Below are 26,016 nucleotides of genomic sequence, written 5' to 3' on the forward strand. Positions count from 1 at the left end.
TTTAGGTGTTGTTAAAACAGAAAAGCAACCATGAAGACCAGAGAGCCGTCTGTGGGACAATAACAGACCATTCTGAAGCCCAGAGAAAATACAATCATGATACATTTATATTGTGATAAGTTTTGGACTCATCCTTGATATGGACACATCTAACAACACAGCAGAAGTGAACATGAGAACAGTACAGTTGGACCCCAAAACCCGGTTCCGGTACCAGTTCTTCTCACTTCAGTATCTATTGGCTCGAGTCACCACCCAGGTTTCTGGAGCCACGTTGGTGCCTGAGTACAACATGAACACTGAGAGCACAAACTGAACCAATGAACACTGTAATCAAACCGCATGTGGATATTTTGTGTCAGTGTTTCGAGCCGTAACAGTGGGCGCTGAACCTCCTCCTGCGTGCCCTCTTTTACTGAAACACAGATTCAGTGGCAGAGGTAAAGTTAAACTGCTGTCCAGAGCCTGTCTGCACTGCGACAGGAAGCAGCGTTAAACAGTGTCAGGTCACTCACGCGTGTTACTAAAGACACTAAACAATTAAGACATTTTAACGTGAAAGCAGACAGAGTGTGACTTTCATTGTGACGAGGCGTGTAACAGATTGGATCATTCGTCAGATCAGCAACAAAAGAAAAGGTGTTGGTTGAAGTGTGTAGGGGGAGGGGGGACAAGTATAATTTTGCTTTCCACTTTTAAAAAGAACTTAGAAAAATGAAAATAAGGATTTTTAGCCCCTTGTTCTGAATGAAAACAAGGTGTCAAATGTATAATATTTTCATATTAAGTATTTAAATCGACTTGCTCCAGCCCCTAAATACAACTTCATCATGAAGCTGTGTGACTGATGATGTAGCAGTTCATGGTGCACAGTTGTCTTGGTGGCTTCCCTCACCTCACGTCTCCTTCTATTGCGGTCACTCAGTTTTCGAGAGCTGGCTGCTCTCAATTTACCACACAGTAAATCTTTTTGTGTTTCTCAATGAGTGATGTAACTGAAATCCAAATCATTCAGTGACTTGGAAGTGTTCATGTGTTCATCTGCTGACTTGTCTCAAGAAAACTGGCTGTAAAAGTGATGGCAGCATCGTTGCGCAGCGATGCAGGTGCGACGATGCTGTGAATAAATCCTGGTAAGAATTCTGGATTGTGTTCATTTTGGTGCAGTCACAGTATAAGTGTAAGTAGTTGACTTCTCTCTTTACGGAGCACTGTGCCATCTGGAACAAATGGTAAATGGACTGCATTTATATAGCGCTTTTCCATCTGTATCAGACGGTCAAAGCGCTTTACAAATAATCTTCTGGTCTCAAGCCCAACGCCTTAACCACTAGACCATCACCTCCCTCAGGAGATAATGGAACAAAAGTCCATTATCTCTTGAAAATAACATATTCTCCACTTTTTCCAAACGTCTGCTTGTAGGTTCACTGATCTGAATGAATACTGAGCATCGCTGTCATATGTTTGATCAGTTCATTCATGATCTGATGTTGCATCGTTCGTTTCACTCTGTTTGCTGTCATGTTTCTGTTTGCCTAACTGACATCATCTGCCAAGAAATACAGAGCAAAACGTTTTCCGGACATGCACCCACTGACTTTTTTTTTATCTGTATTTTCCATGTCATCCCATGTTTTTCGGATCTGGGGTTGTATTGTACTCTCCCCGTATTTGTTGGGAACAAAGCATGTGGTCACGTTGCGGCGGTCAGCTTCCTCCTCCTTTACAAACTAAAACAAGCGAACTGAAATGTCATTCACAGCATTCCACAGCCTGGAATGTCTTTCAGCATTCCATGGCCGTAATACAACAGCCACCATACAGTACTGTGGACACACAAATGAAGCAAGTAGCTTCAAGTGATGATGCTGACGGACGGGGACTCGGGCTTCAGTGGACAGAGGAACCGTCTGATGGACTAAGCAGCCACGTGGAGTCAAGTGAAGGGAGGGTCAAGTGAAATGTGTGTCGAACACACCAACTGATGAACTCACTTGGATGCATTTCCTGTAGATGTTAGTTGTTTCCTGTGAGAACAGTGAGGTCTTTCTTCTCAATGAGCAGCAGTAAGTTCACGGTCTGGGACTGTAGAGGCTTCCTTCCAACAGCACTGCACCAGGAAGTCCAGACGTCAGTCCAGCTCCATTTACTGCTGTGACTCGTTTGGGCTGAAATGCTGATCTGGATGCACAGTTCAATGGGTCTGGGGTGGAAAAAGTTCGTATTAAAGCACGGTAGATCTGATACGATTTCTCTGTTATGTCCCGGTCACACGGCACACAGCGTTTGCTTAACAAAGGAAAAAAGTAACAAAGTCACAAATTGCCGAGAAAAAGTGGATGAATGAGTCCCATCACTGAAAAGCCTGCGAGTGCAGAGTGCATAAAAGACCAAAACAAAACCGAAACTAACAAAAGAAAAATGAAGCGAACCGGGACCTTGACACTGTGATCCTTTCTGCAGCGAGTCTGTGCTGTGCCTGCAGCTGCGTTGTCCTGATAACAGGTTTGAATGTATGCGCAAACGTGTGTTATAGTAAATACTTAAGAGGATGATAGTAATAATGATGAGGAGAAGAATGACAGTGAAATAAGTCACTCAGCTGGTGGAGGGGTCAGTGTGTAAGAGAGTTAGTGAGAAGCCTATAATGGACTGTGGATAGAAGCTGTTCACCAGCCTAGTAGTCCTGTACTTCAGACTCCTGTAGCATCTGCCTAATGGTGGGAGTGTGAAGAGTGAGGTTTGGGGGTGTGTATTGTCCCTGATGAGGTTATGTGTCCTACATAGGACTCTGGTTTTGTAAATGTCCTGCAGTGAGGAGAACGCTGCCCCAGAGATGTACTGTGAGATCTTAATCACACACTGGAGAGCCTTCCTGTCTTGGACTGTGCAATTACTGTACCAAACTGTGATGGCAGTGTTGAGGACACTCTCAATCGTACACCTGTAGAAGTTGCTGAGAATTTTAGCTGACATACCAAATTTTCTGAAGTCTTCTCAAAACGTACAGTGTCTTGTGGGACTTCTTGATGATCTGTCAGGTGTTGTAAGACCAGGTGAGATCATCACTAATGTGAATGCTGAGGAATTTGAAGGTTTTCACCCTCTCCACTGTCTCATCAATGTATTGTGATGTGTGCAGCTGTCCACTCCTCCTTGGATCAATAACCATCTCTTTGATCTTGTCTGCATTGAGGTAAAAATTACTGTTGCAACACCAGGCTACCAGGGCCCAGTTTAATAAAGCAGTCTCATTGTTCATTCTACTAAACTTACTTAGTCCACTGCAGTTAGACGCCCAACATTATCCGTCTAGTCACCATCTCACATCGATGGCTAAACTTATACGAGGTCTGTCCGTAAAGTATCGTACCTTTTTATTTTTTTCAAAAACTATATGGATTTCATTCATATGTTTTTACGTCAGACATGCTTGAACCCTCGTGCGCATGCGTGAGTTTTTCCACGCCTGTCAGTGACGTCATTCGCCTGTGAGCACGCCTTGTGGAAGGAGTGGTCCCGCCCCCTCGTCGGATTTTCATTGTCTGGAAATGGCGGAATGAAAAGGACTTTTTTCCATCAGAATTTTTTCAGAAGCTGTTAGAGACTGGCACCTGGAAACCATTCGAAAAATTTATCTGGCTTTCAGTGAAAATTTTACGGGCTTCACAGAGAATAAGGATGTCCAGCTCTCCACAAGTTCTTTTATACTCACTGGGCTGGTAAGCACTGAAAGCCGAGATAGACATGTCCCAACTTGTCCTCTAACACTCCGAAACAGAGGTGTTCCTTTGTCTCGCTTCATCAGCGAATCGGTCGTGACGCGCGAAGCCTCCGCGCGGCTTTCCATGACAAAATCTCTTGTTAAAAGTGAAATCTGCCGGAAAATGGCTGATGTCCAGGTCTTGTGATAACCAGAGAAAGAGCACACGACGGTCTCGTATCCACAGAGCCATCAGCTTAGAAATGATCCAGTGGTTTGTGCCGCATCGTCGCAGCTCGCAGCGCGGCGCACCGACCGTCCTTTAAAGGGGTCCTTAAACCTGTAGTTAAAGTCCTTATTCTCTGTGAAGCCCGTAAAATTTTCACTGAAAGCCAGATAAATTTTTCGAATGGTTTCCAGGTGCCAGTCTCTAACAGCTTCTGAAAAAATTCTGATGGAAAAAAGTCCTTTTCATTCCGCCATTTCCAGACAATGAAAATCCGACGAGGGGGCAGGACCACTCCTTCCACAAGGCGTGCTCACAGGCGAATGACGTCACCGACAGGCGTGGAAAAACTCACGCATGCGCACGAGGGTTCAAGCATGTCTGACGTAAAAACATATGAATGAAATCCATATAGTTTTTGAAAAAAATAAAAAGGTACGATACTTTACGGACAGACCTCGTAGATAAGCCATCTCAGCGGCCTCGCGAATTTACTTCTGGGTTGATCATTGTCATGAACTATCCAGCCTTTGTTTTGCTAACTGGCTTTATTAATATTTACAGACACATACGAACTGTAGAATGGCGTGCTTAGCCTAGCATTTCTTCTTCTACACTTCCGTCAAGCCTTTATGTGCACACAATGCTGCTCAGCGCAACAGCAACAGCCAGTAGCTAATGTGAGAATTGTAAAAACACACGCATTACATCCTGCAGCATTTGGACTTTGCAGAGACGTACTTGAGGATCCTGTTCGTGGACTTCAGCTTGGTATTCAACACCATCATCCCCAGCATTCTCCACAAAAAACTCCCCAACGTCTCTGTGCCAGCTCCCACCTGTCAGTGGATCTCCAACTTCCTGACGGACAGGACATAGCAGGTGACAAAATGACAAAATAGAAGTAATAAAAAAAGAAAATAACAATATTAATACTACTACTACTACTACTAATAATAATAATAATAATAAAAATAATGATAATATTAAGTGTGTATACGATAACAAGAACCTAAACAACTTATAAATTCATTAAGACAGTAGATTAACATAAAATAAATACATAGATCAAGCAGGTAGCGTGTTACTGACTCACTGTCATCCTAAATCAAATCAAATCAATTTTATTTATATAGCGCCAAATCACAACAAACAAAGTTGCCCCAAGGTGCCTCATATTGTAAGGCAAGGCCATACAGTAATTATGGATAAACCCCAACGGTCAAAACGACCCCCTGTGAGCAAGCACTTGGCAACAGTGGGAAGGAAAAACTCCCTTTTAACAGGAAGAAACCTCCAGCAGAACCAGGCTCAGGGAGGGTCAGTCTTCTGCTGGGACTGGTTGGGGCTGAGGGAGAGAACCAGGAAAAAGACATGCTGTGGAGGGGAGCAGAGATCAATCACTAATGATTAAATGCAGAGTGGTGCATACAGAGCAAAAAGAGAAAGAAACACTCAGTGCATCATGGGAACCCCCCAGCAGTCTAAGTCTATAGCAGCATAACTAAGGGATGGTTCAGGGTCATCCGATCTAGCCCTAACTATAAGCTTTAGCAAAAAGGAAAGTTTTAAGCCTAATCTTAAAAGTAGAGAGGGTGTCTGTCTCCCTGATCTGAAAGGGGAGCTGGTTCCACAGGAGAGGAGCGTGAAAGCTGAAGGCTCTGCCTCCCATTCTACTCTTACAGACCCTAGGAACTACAAGTAAGCCTGCAGTCTGAGAGCGAAGCGCTCTATTGGGGTGATATGGTACTATGAGGTCCCTAAGATAAGATGGGACCTGATTATTCAAAACCTTATAAGTAAGAAGAAGAATTTTAAATTCTATTCTAGAATTAACAGGAAGCCAATGAAGAGAGGCCAATATGGGTGAGATATGTTCTCTCCTTCTAGTCCCCGTCAGCACTCTAGCTGCAGCATTTTGAATTAACTGAAGGCTTTTCAGGGAACTTTTAGGACAACCTGATAATAATGAATTACAATAGTCCAGCCTAGAGGAAATAAATGCATGAATTAGTTTTTCAGCATCACTCTGAGACAAGACCTTTCTAATTTTAGAGATATTGTGCAAATGCAAAAAAGCAGTCCTACATATTTGTTTAATATGTGCATTGAATGACATATCCTGATCAAAAATGACTCCAAGATTTCTCACAGTATTACTAGAGGTCAGGGTAATGCCATCCAGAGTAAGGATCTGGTTAGACACCATGTTTCTAAGATTTGTGGGGCCAAGTACAATAACTTCAGTTTTATCTGAGTTTAAAAGCAGGAAATTAGAGGTCATCCATGTCTTTATGTCTGTAAGACAATTCTGCAGTTTAGCTAATTGGTGTGTGTCCTCTGGCTTCATGGATAGATAAAGCTGGGTATCATCTGCGTGACAATGAAAATTAATTTTACATATTTTATCCTACATATGGAGAATATCTGTGCTTCCTCTCTGTCGACTCTGCTTAAGACACTCATGCCACGTTCACACCGGGCGCGATCAGACGCTACAAATTCACGTGGGTTGCCAGGCGACGAACGCGCCTCCTTTGCCCGGTGTGTCGCTCTGCTTTTGCTGCGAAAATTCGCCCCGGTGCGTCATCAAATAGGAGGAACTTCCATTACACTCACCGGCTCCGGTTTTCAGTCAAGTTAACATGACGGACCTTAATCACACGGAGCGAGTTGTTGTGGAAAGCTCCCAATACAGGGAGTATCTGCTGCAGGAGCTGCGTCTGGATGACGGCTGCTTTCAGCAGTCTTTCCTCCTCTGTGGGACCCAGCTTGAGGACCTCCTGTCCCGTTCACGCGCGCACATGTAAACAATTAAAAAAAAAAAAAAGAAACTCTGCTGCCTGCTGTGGACTGCAGCTTGCTCTTCCCCCAAAAAACTCTGTCATAATTGTATTTAGAAACCAGTCACCATTTGTTTTATTATACATCTGTGTAGTTAATAAGTAAAATAATCTCCACAGACGATTCACTCGCACGCACGCATAAAAGAAAAAGAAACTCTGCTCCCGCTGCTGTGGTGCTGCTGCTTTCTCCAAAAACTCTGTCATAATTGTGAAATAAAGGACAAAAGAGACATAAGTCCTGCTCACAGGCTGCTACCAGATACAGGACATGTTCACAGCCTCAGTCAAACTCCAGACATCTCCATGTCACTACATATTCAGTCCCTGATTGGTCATCGCGGCGCAACGAGACGAAAAAGTTCAGATTTGTCAACTTGGGGAGGAGGGCAACGTGACTCGACGCAATATCATGCCACAAACGCGCAAAATGCTCAAAATTGCTTCACTCATGTCGCGCTGCGCGGTTTGGCGCCAAAACGCGTCCTTACATAGGGATTACATGGCAACCTGTGGCTGCAGTCACTCGCGTCGTGCCCGGTGTGAACGCAGCATTAGGCTTCTTTAAAGTCCTTCTCCCTACTCTTACCAGTTTGGCACCTTAGGAGCTCTCTTAAGGCTTAAGGTGCTTTGCAGACAACTTTCATTTTACCAAGGAAAAATTGTAAGAAATGTCTAAGAATTTGAGGAATTCTAAGATTTTTCTTAGAGTAACATCACTAGGAGCTATTTTTAGCCTTAGGCTGCTTCGTGGATACTGGCCCTGGAGTTTGCATATGACGCCACCATCATTGGTCTCATCCAGGATGGTGAGGAGGCTGCATACTGGAACTGAACCTGCTCAAGACCATAGAGATGATAATAGACGAGAGGAACCCCCACGTCCTAAACAACACTGTGCCAACTGTGGACACTTTCCAGTTCCAGTGATCCACCATCTCCCAAGATCTGAAGTGGACCTCCCACATAGACTCCATCAGGAAAAAGGCACAGCAGAGGCTGTACTTCCTCAGACAGTTCAGGAAGTTCAACCTGCCCCAGGAACTGCCTATCATCTTCTATACATCCATCATCCTGTCTGTCCTGTGCATCTCCATCTGTTTGGAATCCCTCTGCCTCCAAACATGACAGGCACAGACATCAACCAACTGCCAGGTCTGCAGAAAAAAAATCATTGGAGCCAGCTTGCCCTCCATCCAGGACTTACACCAGTCCAGGACCAGGAAGTGAGCTGGTAACATCTCTGCAGACCCTCACACCCTGGACACACACTGTTTAAACTCCTCTCGTCTGATCGATGTTGCAGAGCTCTGTATGTCAAAACAACCAGACACAGGAACAATTTCTTTCCACAGGTCTTCACACTGATGAACAACTTAACCTGCAACAAAACTCATTAATTCATCTACCTCAAGTACAGTTTAAATTCAATCTGTTTGTTTCACACATTCTCTTTTCTTCTCTTATTATACATTTTATTTTATTTGCCAATTTCATTTGCACATTTTGACTGTGAATTGTTAAGTGTGTGTGTGTGTGTGTGTATGTATATATATATATATATATATATATATATATATATATATATATATATATATAATCAAATCAATTTTATTTATATAGCGCCAAATCACAACAAACAGTTGCCCCAAGGCGCCTTATATTGTAAGGCAAGGCCATACAATAATTACGGAAAAACCCCAACGGTCAAAACGAACCCCTGTGAGCAAGCACTTGGCGACAGTGGGAAGGAAAAACTCCCTTTTAACAGGAAGAAACCTCCAGCAGAACCAGGCTCAGGGAGGGGCAGTCTTCTGCTGGGACTGGTTGGGGCTGAGGGAGAGAACCAGGAAAAAGACATGCTGTGGAGGGGAGCAGAGATCAATCACTAATGATTAAATGCAGAGTGGTGCATACAGAGCAAAAAGAGAAAGAAACACTCAGTGCATCATGGGAACCCCCCAGCAGTCTAAGTCTATAGCAGCATAACTAAGGGATGGTTCAGGGTCACCTGATCCAGCCCTAACTATAAGCTTTAGCAAAAAGGAAAGTTTTAAGCCTAATCTTAAAAGTAGAGAGGGTGTGTATATATATATTAGGGCTGGGCAACGTTAACGCGCTAACATTGCGTTAATTATTGAGGTCATTATCGCCGACAATTTTGTTCCTCCCCTTAACGCTGCATTTTTTTTTTTTTTTGCCTTTTATGACTGTTGCTCGTTGCCTTTTATTTTGAAAGCATCAGTCGGGGGCGAGCTTATGTTGCTGCTTCCTGCTGATAGCTGAGTTCACACGGAAAACGACACGAGGATCGAGAAAAGTACAGGCTATGCAATGCACAACAAAACAAAATGCAGAAAGACGCCGAACTTTTGAATGGACATTTTCGGTACAAAGTTCTACTTTTTTACGCATCGTTCGTCATCGGTAAAAAAAAAAAAATCTTGAATCTCGAATAGCCGAACGTGTCCCTGCGGTGAACACAGCTTTTCAGTGGTTTTCATGTCAACCTATAGTCCGTAAATTATACGGATTTTTTCCGAGTTTCAGAGTCATACGGACGTACAAATAAAGTCGGATATTCAGGGTTTGGTCTGTAATAAACTATTTCTGCAGCGCGGCTCCACTTTGAAACCATGAACCATTGAAGCAATGCTTCGATCCAGTAGCTCGTTGGTTCTTTGATTCACTGCTCTTCAGAAACGGCAAGCCGCTTCTTAACCCCTCGCAAAGCCATTAAAATATCGTCAGTCACTTTTGTGTGGATTAAAGTCACTAACTGGGACTCTTGTCTTGTTGCTGTCAAGAAACGAGAATCGTCCTCCGTTCTGTTTACACAGCTCGAAACGCTGAGACAGAGTCCTGTCGGAATTAATAACTTCAAAATGAATCGTCGCTTTAAATAAAATGACACCTCTTTCCAAATGTAATACAGACAAGAAACTACAATCGACTAAAACATTTTTTTTTCCTCCCAAAATGAAACGTGCTGTATTTTCTTTTCAAATTACATCCTGAAGTGAAGCACAGCAGCTGTAAGAGCTCAGCTCAGATATATGGAAACACATTCATGCCAATATCTGAAAGGAAATGCTTTTGACAAAAACTACAGATTTTGTTTATTCCTATTTATGTCCAGAGATCAAGGATTCACCATGTAGAGTTCATTATGTACAAAGTTTAAGGATCCAGTGACCAAATTCATATTTATTTACTTTAAGACTCAATAAAATGTTCAATTTCAATTCAGTTTAATCAATCAATCAATCAACTTTTTTCTTATATAGCGCCAAATCACAACAAACAGTTGCCCCAAGGCGCTCTATATTGTAAGGCAAGGCCATACAATAATTATGAAAAACCCCAACGGTCAAAACGACCCCCTATTAGCAAGCACTTGGCTACAGTGGGAAGGAAAAACTCCCTTTTAACAGGAAGAAACCTCCAGCAGAACCAGGCTCAGGGAGGGGCAGTCTTCTGCTGAGACTGGTTGGGGCTGAGGGAAAGAACCAGGAAAAAGACATGCTGTGAAGGGGGGCAGAGATCGATCACTAATGATTAAATGCAGAGTGATGCATACGGAGCAAAAAGAGAAAGAAACAGTTTAATCGGCTTATAAAGTGCCAAATCACAACAAAATCTAAATATACTAAAACAAATACATCACAATTGTATGTATGTATTGTATGCAGTGTTCATTTACATTTTCAAATAAAACTGTGCTTTTAAGCAGCTTTTGAATTCATTTTTGGGTTTCACATATACCATGCGATTAATCACAAAGTCATTGAGTTAATGCGATTAAGATTTTTTATGTTTGCCCACCCCTAATATATATATATATATATATATATATATACACACACACACACACACTAAGGTATATACAAGGTAAAACCTCTTAAATCATTCTAAAGTCAGTTTTAAGCAGAAATGAGGCAAAACTCAATGCTTTGAAATGACAGATGCGCAGTGAACGCATCAGCTAGCAGCTCGTGTAGACAGCACTCTGATGGCTTCATCCGTCTTTTATGATGAAATGATGCTGAATTTATGTGGAAATGATTGTTGTACAAAAGCTTCAGATGTCTGTCGCTCAGATAGATGATGACTGGAGTGCAGTTTTAAGCAGAAACGAGGTGATAATCCGTGAACCGTGGCTAATGACGCGTGCACAGTAAAGGTAGGACGGACCAATTTTTAAGGGGGACCGTTCGGTCAGCGACACTGAGTCCAGATCTGCCATCTCATCTGTTTTGTTTTTGTGCTTCTCATCGCCCTGCCAAAAAAACAAAACAAACAAAACTGGCCCTCGTGCTGTTTCACAAGAGTCTGTGGTGTCCAGCAGACGCAATCACACCACCCATGTGAAGCATGTTGGTTTTATGATTTGCACTAAGCCACTTGGTTCTGACACGATGATGAGTCTCCAACAGGTGGGGGAGTTTGGGCCTGACTGGGGTGATTACAGACTCACTTTTTGTCACGTGTCTGTTTCTTTTGGTGGCGCTCACTAAGTACTATCTCCATGGACCAACAGGACTCCATGGATACGCTGCTGACAGCTGCACAACTATAATTACCTTCAACAATTAAGAAACAGGATAAAAATTACCAATATCATGTTGGTTTTCCCTTCATTTAGTGGAAGCTTTTAATTTGAGCCTGTGCCTTAATGTTTGGAGCGTTTGAAGCCGTGGGTTTGCCCGCGGTGAAGCCACTGCCTCCTTCATGTGACTGCTGCAGGTCTGCAGCCTCTGAGCCTTAGCTGGTGACCTGTGTTAAATAAAGACCTTCTTCTTCTTCTGCTTATTCCTGCAGGAAGAAGCTGTTGGTGTAATATGTGTTTAGTTTTTTGGTGTGTGTGTGTGTGTGTGTGTGTGTGTGTGTGTGTGTGTAATGGGGGGGTTGTTTTAAATGCAGTACTTGGGCAGCACAGTGGCTTAGCAGTTAGCACTGTTCTGTCATGAGTTTGATTCCCACCTGTGCAGTTTGCATGTTCTCCCCGTGTTTGCGTGGGTTTCCTCCAGGTGCTCCGGTTTCCTCCCACATTTAAAGACATGCAGGTTAGGTGAACTGGAAACTTTATAATTGTCCAGGTCTCCCTGGCAAAAGAGATCTCGATCTCAATGGGACTAACCTGGTTAAATGAAGGTTAAATAAATGAATAAAAAATAAAGTACTTAAGTAGAGCTGCACAGTAAATCTTTTGAGTATCATCACTGACGTGCATGTGCACAGTCGACACATCACACAGCACGTGTGAAGTGAGGCTGCAAACCTTAGATTAAGGCTGTGTGATGCAACAAAAAATTCCCGTCATTTTATATCCCGATAACTGTGTATGTATATTGCACTATGGTGCATTTTCTGTAAATTGAATGGAAAGGCACATTTCATATTGCATTTTAAAATATACCCTATGAAAATAATAATAAAGGAATTCACTCACATTTGATCATTTTTCTCCTTTTATTTCAAGCCTTAGGACTCGAACTCAATGAGTGTGTGGAAGAAAATGAAGTTATGTTGCTCAATAATTGTTTTTCTACACCCGGATTTATAAAACTGGGCAAAATGAGTGTTTTTCAGAACTGAGTGCTGCACTATAAAATAAACGATGGAGCATAACTTGAAATGAAAGACGCATTTCTGTAGTTATCATTGTCATGGCAATCCCTTTGTGGTGAGTAATGTGGTCTCTTGGGTGGTTCCTGGATGGGACAGTGGACCCGGAGATGACTGAACAGACCCACGCTCGATGCGCATGGTTTCCGACAGACGCACGTGTTTGCTGTGGGAAGCTGACGCCGTCCTACGATACAACTCTGATACCGCTGCATTGCTGGCGTGTGGTTGGTGCATTGTGTGTTGACTCCAGGTTTTACACCAGACATCTGCATTGGTGAAGACAAAACGTGTTGGGAAAATAAAGGTTGAAAAAGTAATGCGAGTTTCATGTAACAACATGTTGTGTTGTGGTGTTCAGGAAGCAGCTTGTTTAGTCGACCACTTTGCAGCACCTGAATCGCGGGTGGTAATTTTCAGCCCGTGGGCCACACTCGTTTTATTTTGAGCTCACTGAGCAGTGATCAATGAATAGTCTCCCCTCCTATGTGTATGCACAGTCCCAAGATTTTCAGAGGTCATAAGTAAATGGACAAACTAAATCTGTGTTGCATTCTTTGAGTAAATCATAAGTTTTGCAGCCAGATTAATCAAATTCAATTTTCAGTTCAATTTTATTTATTTATATAGCGCCATATCATAACAACAGTTGCCCCAAGGCGCTTTATATTGCAAGGCAAAAGCCATACAGTAATCACAGAAAAACGCCAACGGTCAAAACAACGGTCGAAACAGTCCCTTTTAACAGGAAGAAACCTCCAGCAGAACCAGGCTCAGGGAGGGGCTGTCTTCTGCTGGGACTGGTTGGGGCTGAGGGAGAATCAGGAAAAAGACATGCTGTGGAAGACAGCAGAGATCAGTCACTAATGATTAAATGCAGAGTGGTGCATATAGAGCAAAAAGAAAGAAACGCTCAGTGCATCGTGGGAACCCCCCAGCAGTCTAAGTCTATAGCAGCATAACTAAGGGATGGTTCAGGGTCACCTGATCCAGCCCTAACTATAAGGTTTAGCAAAAAGAAAAGTTTTAAGCCTAATCTTAAAAGTAGAGAGGGTGTCTGTCTCCCTGATCCGAATTGGGAGCTGGTTCCACAGGAGAGGAGCCTGAAAGCTGAAGGCTCTGCCTCCCATTCTACTCTTAAAAACCCTAGGAACTACAAGTAAGCCTGCAGTCTGAGAGCGAAGCGCTCTATTGGGGTGATATGGTACTATGAGGTCCCTAAGATAAGATGGGACCTGATTATTCAAAACCTTATAAGTAAGAAGAAGAATTTTAAATTCTATTCTAGAATTAACAGGAAGCCAATGAAGAGAGGCCATTATGGGTGAAATATGCTCTCTCCTTCTAGTCCCTGTCAGTACTCTAGCTGCAGCATTTTGAATTAACTGAAGGCTTTTCAGGGAACTTTTAAGACAACCTGATAATAATGAATTACAATAGTCCAGCCTAGAGGAAATAAATGCATGAATTACACTCAACAAAAATATAAAGGCAACACTTTTGGTTTTGCTCCCATTTTGTATGAGATGAACTCAAAGATCTAAAACTTTCCACATACACAATATCACCATTTCCCTCAGATATTGTTCACAAACCAGTCTAAATCTGTGATAGTGAGGACTTCTCCTTTGCTGAGATAATCCATCCCACCTCACAGGTGTGCCATATCAAGATGCTGATTAGACACCATGATTAGTGCACAGGTGTGCCTTAGACTGCCCACAATAAAAGGCCACTCTGAAAGGTGCAGTTTTATCACACAGCACAATGCCACAGATGTCACAGGATTTGAGGGAGTGTGCAATTGGCATGCTGACAGCAGGAATGTCAACCAGAGCTGTTGCTCGTGTATTGAATGTTCATTTCTCTACCATAAGCCGTCTCCAAAGGCGTTTCAGAGAATTTGGCAGTACATCCAACCAGCCTCACAACCACAGACCACGTGTAACCACACCAGCCCAGGACCTCCACATCCAGCATGTTCACCTCCAAGATCGTCTGAGACCAGCCACTCGGACAGCTGCTGAAACAATCGGTTTGCATAACCAAAGAATTTCTGCACAAACTGTCAGAAACCGTCTCAGGGAAGCTCATCTGCATGCTGGTTGTCCTCATCGGGGTCTTGACCTGACTCCAGTTCGCCGTCGTAACCAACTTGAGTGGGCAAATGCTCACATTCGCTGGCGTTTGGCACATTGGAGAGGTGTTCTCTTCACGGATGAATCCCGGTTCACACTGTCCAGGGCAGATGGCAGACAGCGTGTGTGGCGTTGTGTGGGTGAGCGGTTTTCTGATGTCAGTGTTGTGTATCGAGTGGCCCATGGTGGCGGTGGCGTTGTGGTATGGGCAGGCATCTGTTATGGACGAAGAACACAGGTGCATTTTATTGATGGCATTTTGAATGCACAGAGATACCGTGACGAGATCCTGAGGCCCATTGTTGTGCCATACATCCAAGAACATCACCTCATGTTGCAGCAGGATAATGCACGGCCCCATGTTGCAAGTATCTGTACACAATTCTTGGAAGCTGAAAATGTCCCAGTTCTTGCATGGCCGGCATACTCACCGGACATGTCACCCATTGAGCATGTTTGGGATGCTCTGGACTGGCGTATACGACAGCGTGTACCAGTTCCTGCCAATATCCAGCAACTTCGCACAGCCATTGAAGAGGAGTGGACCAACATTCCACAGGCCACAATTGACAACCTGATCAACTCTATGCGAAGGAGATGTGTTGCACTGCATGAGGCAAATGGTGGTCACACCAGATACTGACTGGTGTCCCCCCCCCCCAATAAAACAAAACTGCACCTTTCAGAGTGGCCTTTTATTGTGGGCAGTCTAAGGCACACCTGTGCACTAATCATGGTGTCTAATCAGCATCTTGATATGGCACACCTGTGAGGTGGGATGGATTATCTCAGCAAAGGAGAAGTCCTCACTATCACAGATTTAGACTGGTTTGTGAACAATATCTGAGGGAAATGGTGATATTGTGTATGTGGAAAGTTTTAGATCTTTGAGTTCATCTCATACAAAATGGGAGCAAAACCAAAAGTGTGGCGTTTATATTTTTGTTGAGTGTGTATATATATATATATATATATATATATATATATATATATATATATATACACAGTAGTGTTCAGAATAATAGTAGTGCTATGTGACTAAAAAGATTAATCCAGGTTTTGAGTATATTTCTTATTGTTACATGGGAAACAAGGTACCAGTAGATTCAGTAGAGTCTCACAAATCCAACAAGACCAAGCATTCATGATATGCACACTCTTAAGGCTATGAAATTGCTCTGTTAGTTAAAAAAAAAAAGTAGAAAAGGGGGTGTTCACAACAATAGTAGTGTGGCATTCAGTCAGTGAGTTCATCAATTTTGTGGAACAAATAGGTGTGAATCAGGTGTCCCCTATTTAAGGATGAAGCCAGCACCTGTTGAACATGCTTTTCTCTTTGAAAGCCTGAGGAAAATGGGACGTTCAAGACATTGTTCAGAAGAACAGCGTAGTATGATTAAAAAGTTGATTGGAGAGGGGAAAACTTATACGCAGGTGCAAAAATTATAGGCTGTTCATCTACAATGATCTCCAATGCTTTAAAATGGACAAAAATACCAGAGACTCATGGAAGAAAATGGAAAACAACCATCAAAATGGATAGAAGAATAACCAGAATGACAAAGGCTCACCCATTGATCAGCTCCAGGATGATCAAAGACAGTCTGCATTGAACTTACTGAATAAAAGCACAGATGCACTCACGCTTTTAATATAAAGATGATTTTCTGCCCCCTGCTGGAATGGTGAGTTTAGAATGTAGTTAGCAATGTTAGCTAATATCCGTAGCTTCTCTAAAAATATTAGTCCTATCAATGTTCTGTGTTGGCGGCATTCATCCTTGACCCAAAATACATAAGGATACCAAACAGAAAATGTCGGCTATCCTTAGTTTCTCCATGATCTGAGTTAAGTGCGAGCACAGAGCTTGTTTCCTTTTCCACATTCTGCCGCAAGCAGGTGCTTCTAATAGACCGCAGTCTTGTTTGAATCCTCCGTGATATTACGGGATTTGACCACTTGACCACACAGCATAACTTCACACGGATAATGGTGTCCTGTTTTGTTTTCCGCTGCAATCACAGCAGCAATCGAAAAGTTTTTTTTTTTTTTTGCTGGTTCCCGGTGGAGAAGAAAAGACGAAACAAGTGGGAGACTACGCAGCTAACCAGAGTAGCTCTGTTCTCTCACCTGCAAAACTGCCTCAACACGTTTGAGCTTTGGATCATAAACAAATCGCAAGACATGTCCACTTTCCCACCACATCGTCACTTTTTCATTACATTTTCACTTTGTGTGTAATTTGCCCAAAAACCCTTTAGAATTGGCATGGTTGGTCGCCCGGAAGTAGAGAAATTACATCATATGCGTCATATTTTACCCCTTTAGTGCCTGCCCCCAAATGAGACCGCGGCCTCCTATTTTAGGCACAAACTAACTTACGAACTAAACTGACTAAACCAATTGAACTACAAAAACACAATACATTAATAACGCTAACATGAACCACAATAACCACATTTAAAACCCCAAACTCCCCTGATGCATTGCAGCACAACATCCATTGTTTACTTGTTAGCTATAATTGCTAACTTCTCCAGAAACATTTGTCCTATCGACTTTCCGTTTTCACAGTGTTCATCCTTGACTCAAAATACATACACATACCAAACAGCAAATGTCAGCTCTCACTGGATTCTGCGTGATTGAAACAATACACACGCACGCACTTGTGCACACTTAGGCTACTTGGCTATTATAATATAGATTATGTCTTTAATTGGAAAAATGGTATGCTGGATTTGGCGCACTGGGCAAAATGGTATGTACACCATGAAATAAAATCCATATTTTTCTTCCATCATATATTTACAGTAGCTGTCAAAGGTTTGAATACACTGGTTATAATAGTTGTTTTAAGAAAAGTCAATTTTACATGACACTGCAGCTTCATGTCTTTATGTAATATCATACAAATGATTGGTTTGTTTTGTACTTAAATAATCTGCCATTCACTGGGGGTTTTTCCCCATCATTCAGGATAAAATAAAATCCAGCAGGAAGAGTTGAAAATTTCCAACTTGTGATGTCTGCTGTTGTCACGGTCCCACATTCACAGCCAGCGACAGACTTTCCATCGTCCTCTCATTGAAAACAATTAAACATCTGCTTTACTGTTTGTTTACTATTTTCCATGGATACAGGTAATCTGACCATGAGGTACTACGTAAAAATAGAATAAATAGAATAACAGTGGCCCTACAGTATAACCTTGAGGTATCCCATATTTCAGTGTGGAAAATTCACATATAATCTTTTTAAAACAAAACACTGCAATCAAGCTGACAAACAAGATCTGAAGACATGAAAGCACCTGTCTAGAGATCAACTTGTGATTTCCTTGAACATTGAACACAAGTGTGAATACTTGACTAGGCTGCTCTGTGGGACCCCCTAGGAATTTGCAGGATCCCAAAATGGGACTGAGTACTGTGCACAGCGGGGGCCTTTCCCCAGTGAGCCCTGTCTTAAATGAGGGATGTGTTCTACCTCCTTTACTCTTCGTTGTGGAAACCAATGGCTTCAGTGCTTTGGTTGGTAAAGAGTTTTCTTACCTTAATGTAGAGAATGATGCTGTGATCATTGAGGAATCAACGCACAACCTCATTGCCGCACTTAAGAATCTGAGTGGGTTCAGTTGTCCTGGATCAAGACTATGGTCCAAGTTTTTAATGACACACTCTGGCTGCCAAGTTGGAGAAGTCCAAAGATTTCTTGCCCACAATGAGCTTAGCTACTTCCAGTGGCCCTAAACTGGATGCAGTGAGCCCAGACTGGTTGGATAATCTCAAAACTGATCTGTCATATTTTCCATACACACAGAGCCTGTGATGACTTGAGCTGAAGTGACCACACTAAAGGAAGCTTTGTACAAAATGATGATCCTCGAGGTTGTGGTGTAGACCAGTGACACTGCTGCAGCATTGGGTGGTTTTCTTTCACATATGCTGCGGACCATTTTAGAATCCAAATCTAGCAGCTGTTTTGTTGGAAAACTGGGGTTGGTGGTTTTTAGGTCCCCATCTATTTTTGTTGGTGAATTCACCAAATGAGCCCAACACTCCAAAAATGGCTTTGGCTGGAGATAAATCAGTCGAGTGCACCAGAACGTCGTAATGAACATCTGGTACCATGCAGATCGAGACTTATCTAATGAGAAAAGAGGACCTGCTTTTTACTACATATGTTTTTTGTTTGTTTTTTTAACAAACACGACCCTTATTTGGAGCGGTTGAAGATGAGTGTGTGAGTGTTTTTTAACACGTCTGCTGTATACTATTGCACTTTTTGAATACATCTGTAGTATGTAGTAGGTCATAGTAGAAGCTGCCATTCTGCAGATGAGCAGGTTGCAAAATGGAACAACTCCCTACCTTTTTTTTGGGGGGGGGGGGGGGCATGTAGTGGTCGTCTTCCTTGTGAGGTTGCTTTGACACTGATCCATGCTATAGGCCAGACCACCTAGGGGATCAAAACCTACCATCCATATTTTACTAGATATAAAGTTAATACTTATGTATGGTAGCCAGGTAAGGGTCGTTGAAGGATTATACAGGATTAAAAATGTTCCAGTCATAGTAAACCACACAATTTGTCTGATCATAATAATTCTAAAATGGACTCTCTGTGACTGAATGTTTTGGAGTTATGGGGTAAAAGCAGCCAAAAAAAAAAAGGTTATAAAGATCAATTTCAGTTTGTAAAGGGGTCAAAAGTTAAAGAAGCTCCAATTTTAGTTAAAAATGATCTCTTTTAAAACCTTCATTTTCCGCTGTTGTCTTTATTTTTTAATGACAGTCAAATTGTTAACCAGGCCATTAAATTAACATCAGCCCCAACACTCGCACAGTGTTTTTGTCAGATACTGTTGTCAGTCATTAGTTTTGTAGCTTCTGGAGGTCCACATCATCTGCAGACATGTTGGTTTATCAGAATGCAAAAGATGGGGAGCTGTGCTCCACTTTTTCTTGGTCAGGCTCAATGTCTCAACCCATCTTACTCATCGTAGTCTGAGACACAGACAGAAGCAAGTCTTAAATCCCAAACTTGTGTCAAGCGGTATGAGACTTTTGGGTTCTGAACAGGAGTCTCAGCCAGGGTAACTGGTCCAAAGGGAGACCAATGGCAGATGTTCCTCAAAGTGAAGACCAGCAGTTTCAGTCCATAAGTCAGGAAATTCAGAGGACTGTAACAACCTCCAAACAACAAAGACTGACATTGTACTCTGTAACAAACCAATTGGTCTAACAGCCGTGTCTTCTTGCCACCAAGAAGAAGCTGACATGTGGTTAATGCTCCCCTTGTCATATTGCTGAGGAGGGTCATACACCAACACCTTCTTCAGTGCAGTGGATAGGGATGTGATTGTGCTGGTGATCAACCTCTTCCACAAGCAAGTTCTGTCTGAGCTGTAGATCAGATTCAGATCAATAAAAACATAGAAAGATATTCCAGTCCTCAACCACTCGCCAATGCTGGGACCTCAGTAATGTTATGTGCCGCTCTTTTATATATGCATTCACACAGTGCAGTACGGCATCAGGGAAGTTTGGAATTGGCAAGAAGGAATGAATGGGCCACCTTTTCTGAGATCTCCAATTCCTTCATTGCCATTGCCCAAGACCCAACGAGCCTCACACTGGACTCTGTGCCTATGTGACATTTAGAGCACCAGACTCATGGTTAGTAAGAACTGTTAATGAAACAAGAAAGCTAATGTTCACCCAGGACCCCAAGTCCCTGGACTCGGCACATTAAAAATGGTCTGCTCACTGCAGCTGTTGTCTGGAAGAAGTCCCCCTCTAAAATCCCAGAGATGGCAGACGTCATTAAACAGGGCTGGGAATGGAATGCCAGAAGGAAAGAGTGGGTGCCACAGTGGGCAGATGTGGCAGGTATCAGTGTGATACGGTCACTGCTTCTCTGCCGGGGCTGTGTGAGTGCCTGTAAGTCCCGTCAGGTCAGCCTGCTGTAGACTGTGGAGGCGAGCTGCACTGTCGCTCTCTTTGTCAGTCAGTGGCTCTTTCAGTGGGTCTATAATTAGATTTTATTTTTACCCCAAACTAATCCACTGATAATGTCTTCAAGTTTAAAAACTTGCAATATTTTCCTTCTATGTTTCATACTTCATATATAGAGCTGAAACTAACTATGCCTATTTCATTCTAAAACTAAGGAAGCCTTACAACTCACAGCAAATATCTTATTGTGAGAGGATGCGGGTTATTTTTTAAGTAAAGAAGCTTGTCTGATGGTATTGGCCTTTAAAAATCAGGTTTTGATGATGCATCACTTCCTTCAGGATTTCTGGGCTGCAAATGACCTTAAAAATAATCTTTGACTTTGAAACTAAACATGAACCTCAGAGATGGATTCCTCACAGGGGGAAAAAAAAACAAGATTCCGTAAACCCAGTGTCACAGATCCAACAGTCCCCCCTAAAAATTGGTCCGTCCTGCCTCCACTGTGCATGCCTCCTTTGGGACTACAGCAGCTTGTCTGAGATGGACTCTCTTCACCCAAAGCAATCAAAGGGAATAATGTGATTATTAACCATCAGATGGCAAAGTAAAACTTCTTAAATCATTCTAAAGTCAGCTTTAAGCAGAAATGAGGCCTTTTAAAGCATAAACAAGGCGAAAATTGGTGAGTCGCCATGACACTTTGAAATGACGGAAGAACAGTGAACACAGCAGCTAGCAGCTCGTGCTGCTGCGGCGCACTGATCGCTTCCTCCGTCTTTTATGATGAAATAATGCTGACTTTATGTGGAAATGATTGTTGTACAAAAGCTTCAGATATCTGTCGCTGAGATAGATGATGACTGGAGTGCAGGTTTAAGCAGAAACGAGGTGATAATCTGTGAAACGCTGGTGACACACAGAAATGACGCATGCCCAGTGAAGGCAGGGTGGACCGATTTTTAGGGGGGGCCGTTTGGTCTGCGACACCAGCTCTGCTGCTAACATGACCTGTGATGACGTTCTGTTTCAGCAGCAGCTACTTTTGGTTCTGTGACTCCAACTTGTTTGTGGTGTGTTTTTTGCGAACCTTATGCCCCATAAATAACATCATGCCAGGTGACACAGACCGGTCCCAGAATGCACGGTGTCTCTAGAGTCTGGCTCCTTGTGTGGTACTAACCGATACTAGTCTGTCGGCTTTGGTCAGCTGGTTGTTGCAGCGCTACGTGCCCGTGATCCGTTTACGGACAGTCACTGAAGCCCCATCATCAGGACAAATGAGTAGGTAACCATGGTGACTGTGGGGGGTGGGGGGGTCATGTGACTGCAGGGACTTTCCTGAAGACACACACTGGAGTGGAGTGGGATGCATCGATGACTGTTTTTACCTCCCACCTCTGTGTGTTTCTTTTTGTCAGACTGGATCCAGCTGGTCTGGTAGATGTTTTTGTGGAATGTGTTTCTGACTTGAACCTCAAAAGTCTGACTTTCCTGAAAAGGTCAGTCAGTCTTCTGTACATTGGTGTAGCTCTGCCATGACAGCCTGGAAGTCTGGGCTAAAGAAGACCTACTGATGGGTGGAACAAAGGGCCTTTTCTGCTCCCTGTGGGCCCGTGCAGCCCTGCCAACGGGCCTGCTCCACATTCCTTCTTTATTGGCGCGCTCAGCATGCTGCAGTAATCACAGCTCCAATCTAATGATTCAACCAGGCGATGCCACGCTGTGCTGAGATGTTCGCAGGCTGATTGCAGGTTTTACTGCCCCTGCACACTGAGGCATGGAGCTAGTTTTCTAACTAGATATTCACTTATTTCCATTTTCCATATCAGAAAATGGAAATAAATACTTCCAGTGACTATTAGATTTACTTTGATTTCACTGCAGACAATATTAACCCAGGATAATTTTTCTGTAATTATAGTATGGCTTTTGCCTTACAATATAAAGCGCCTTGGGGCAACTGTTTGTTGTGATTTGGCGCTATATAAATAAAATTGATTTGATATATCATGTTTTTCTGCTCAGTTCATTTTATACATAGTTGTGGTCGTACGTTTACATCCACTCTCATGAGCATGACTGTCATGGTAATTTTGGGCTTTTATTGATGTCTTTAAACTGTGCTTTTCTCAGAGTGAAATGACTGTACAGCAAACATGATTAATGACCCTAAAAACAACAATTGGGTGCACAAGTCTTCTCTAATCCAAAATTATACAGACAGGCTCAAATACATACATTTAACCTCCCTCTCCCCCCCATATATATATATATATATATATATATATATATATATATATATATATATATATATATATATATATATATATATATATATATATATATATATATATATATATATATAACAGGATTTTCTGCGATTAATCACACTCATGCGTAAAATTCAATAATGGATTCAAAAGTAGTGTATTGCACACTTTAAGTACTGCTATATGCACAAAAGTGCAGTAACATTTGGTTTGCAAACATTTTACCAAAGGAAGTGGCTTTTTGCACATAACCGTATTTATAATTCCGAATTATATTCATTCCTAGTGCAGCATGGTTAGGAGTATGGGTTATGGTTAGCATTAGTTGTTGTGGTTTGCACAATTTAGGAATCTAGCTATCAATATAAATATCAATACATGTACGAATACGTAACCTCATGATCACATGATCTATATTGGTCAATTAAAGAAACATTACATACCAATAGAAGTTCACTATGCGAATATGGCTACATATGAATACACACTGGCCTCCATCAGTCACGACTGACCATGGGTAAATATATCTGCCATTATTTTTCCAAACTGACTGCTCGACTTGAGCAGCGCCTCTTGTGGCTGTACAGGCCGATGCCAGAGTGGCAGTCACGGTCACATAGGTCACATCTGTGTGTTGAGTCGGGTCTGTTGGCTGCTGTTTCCTTTCTGTGAGCTCAATTCTCTGCTGCCCACAGCAGAGTACGTCTCTTCACCAGTCTGCAGCTGCCTGTGGAGCATGCCTCTCCAGCTGGTGCAGTTGGCTGCGAGGTCCTCCCAGGAGTTGGTGTCCATGTATGACACCTTCATGTCTCTCTTGCTCACGTCCTTGTACCTCAGCTGATGGCGGTCAGTGCTTCTCCATAGAGAATGTCTTTTGGGATTCGGCCATCCTACATACGGCGAACATGACCTCCCGGTGTGTAGTGGGCGCCTTGCATGGCAGCAGCCTGACATCGGGGTGAATGTGAATTGTATAATGGGCATGGGTGTGTAAAGCACTGATGAGCATGCAGTGTTGTATAGTAATGAAGTAAAAACACTTCACTACTGTACTTAAGTACGTTTTGGGAGACTTTGCACTTTACTTGAGTTTTTTAAAATTCAGCTTACTTTCACTTTTACTTCACTACATTTCCGACCTTAATTGCATACTTCTACTCCGATACATTTTCTGTGTGCCATGCCATTACTCGTTACAAAAAAAAACAACACACACGAAAAAAGTTGTTTTCACCCAGAGACACCACTGATTACTAGTGACTGCAACGAAATCAGGCTGATTTGTCATGAGGCATGTCCGATAGGCTTTTTTGCAGTTGTGCACTTGGGGGGTGTTTGTCAGGAAAATGATAATTTCTCTACATTGATTACAGTCCTGCAGCACACCTGTAATCAACTTTTCTGCAACGCGGCTTTGCTTTGAACCTTGAACCAATCGAAGCAGTGATTCGCAGGTCGAAGCAGTGCTTCGATCTACAATTCATGGATTGATCGTTTTATTTCGCTTTATGCTAATTTTTCTCGGTAAAACCTTGAAGAGCATATGTCTGTGAGTAATATTTAATATTTTATGTTAAACCGACCTGTTATGGTCTTCTGAAACAGTTAATAGATGTATTTTATAACTTAAAAACGGGACCGATGCTAACGTGTTAGCATGTCTATGGCGTTTTCAATGTTAAAGTTAGCATTAAGCTGTTCGCATCAGCACGTTTGTGTTGATTTGTTTTCTGTATAATTAATGGCTCAGCATTCATTGTCATAAAAGAGTCAGATTGTATTTTTTTAAATTTATTTTTATTCATATATTATAGCAACAACAATAATAGACTACATAATAGACAATAATAGTCAATAATAATAGACTAATAATGTTACAATATCGTTTTAGAGAAAGAGACAAAAAGCACCCAAATGAAACAAAACACAACAGAAAAGATAAAACCATGTAACAATGAAAATAAATAAATACATATAGAAATAAATGTTTCCTGTGAACACCTAGTGAGTAGCCTACTCTCGTTTAGGTTTTGAAACCTTGTTTCTGAAGTGTTTTTGTGTGATGTGCACAATTTTCAGTATTTTGACTAATACTACCAGTCATTTACAAGCCTAGATAAACTTTATGTAAAAAAATTCAGTCTGGTTTAGATTATTAATAGAGGTGCACAGATCAGGATTTTTTAGGCCGATCACCGATCACTGAAATTTTGATCGGCCAATACCGATCAAGTACATATTTGGATCATGCCCAAAATAATAATAAATTAATATATAAACAAAAATAAATTTTATGAAATATTACAATTTGAAACAAATGCACCCGAACGTGATGACAGCTGCAAATGCGTAATGCTAACTTTTAACATTGAAAATGCCATAGGCATGCTAACGCGTTAGCATCGCTCCCGTTTTTAAGTTATAAAATACATCTATCAACTGTTTCAGAAGACCATAACAGGTCGGTTTAACATAGAAAAGGTAAATAATACTCACAGACGTATGCTCTTTAGGGTTTTAGCGGGGGAAAATTAAGCGAAAGAAAGTATAAACGAAGCAAAAGGCTCGAAGCATGCTTCAATCTGCGAACCACTGGTTCGATTGGTTCAAGGTTCAGAGCAAAGCCGCGCTGCAGAAAAGTTGATCACGGACCCGCTGCAGGGTTTGTAATCAATGTAGAGAAATGATCATTTTCCTGACAAACACACCAAGCGCTCCCTGCGCTACTGCCTGCACTGTTGTGATCGGTCCTTTTGATCGGCGCATTTTGCCGATAACCGATCAAGGCGTGATCGGCCGATAATGATCGGTGGCCGATCGATCGGTGCACCTCTAATTATTAACATTTACTTGTACTTTTACTTTCCATACTTGAGTACATTTAGTTGTACATTACTTGTCATACTTAAATACAATAAATACTAGATACTTTACGACTTTTACTTGAGTAGCATTTCAATCAGTGACTTGAACTTCTACCAAAGTCATTTTTTAATGGGTATCTGTACTTTTACTTAAGTGTGATTTTCCGGTACTTTATACAACACTGTGAGCATGTGATGCAGATGGAAAAGTGTTATATAAATGCAGTCCATTTACCATTATCATCATTATATTATTATTATTATCGTTATCATTATTATTAATTTGCTCCGTGTCAATTTTTTTTAAAATGCAAGAGTGTATGTTTGTTAACAAATTCAATTAATTTGACCTGAATAAACGTGTCATGTTTGGGGTTC

General features: G+C 42.0%; 1 protein-coding gene and 1 long non-coding RNA gene across 2 annotated transcripts in view; both read left to right on the forward strand.

Moving 5' to 3' along the window:
• LOC117522548 (chondroitin sulfate synthase 1-like) overlaps window positions 1-26,016 on the forward strand; it is a 138,528-nt gene that overhangs the window by 96,220 nt on the left and 16,292 nt on the right. The gene's annotated exons all lie outside the window — the stretch shown is intronic.
• On the forward strand, window positions 101-16,246 carry LOC117522567. Its single transcript, XR_004564247.1, has 3 exons — window positions 101-112; window positions 15,139-15,142; window positions 16,141-16,246. It is a non-coding gene; the product is annotated as an uncharacterized LOC117522567 (long non-coding RNA).

The sequence above is a fragment of the Thalassophryne amazonica genome, chromosome 2 (assembly GCF_902500255.1).
Source record: "Thalassophryne amazonica chromosome 2, fThaAma1.1, whole genome shotgun sequence".
NCBI classification, from domain to species: domain Eukaryota; kingdom Metazoa; phylum Chordata; class Actinopteri; order Batrachoidiformes; family Batrachoididae; genus Thalassophryne; species Thalassophryne amazonica.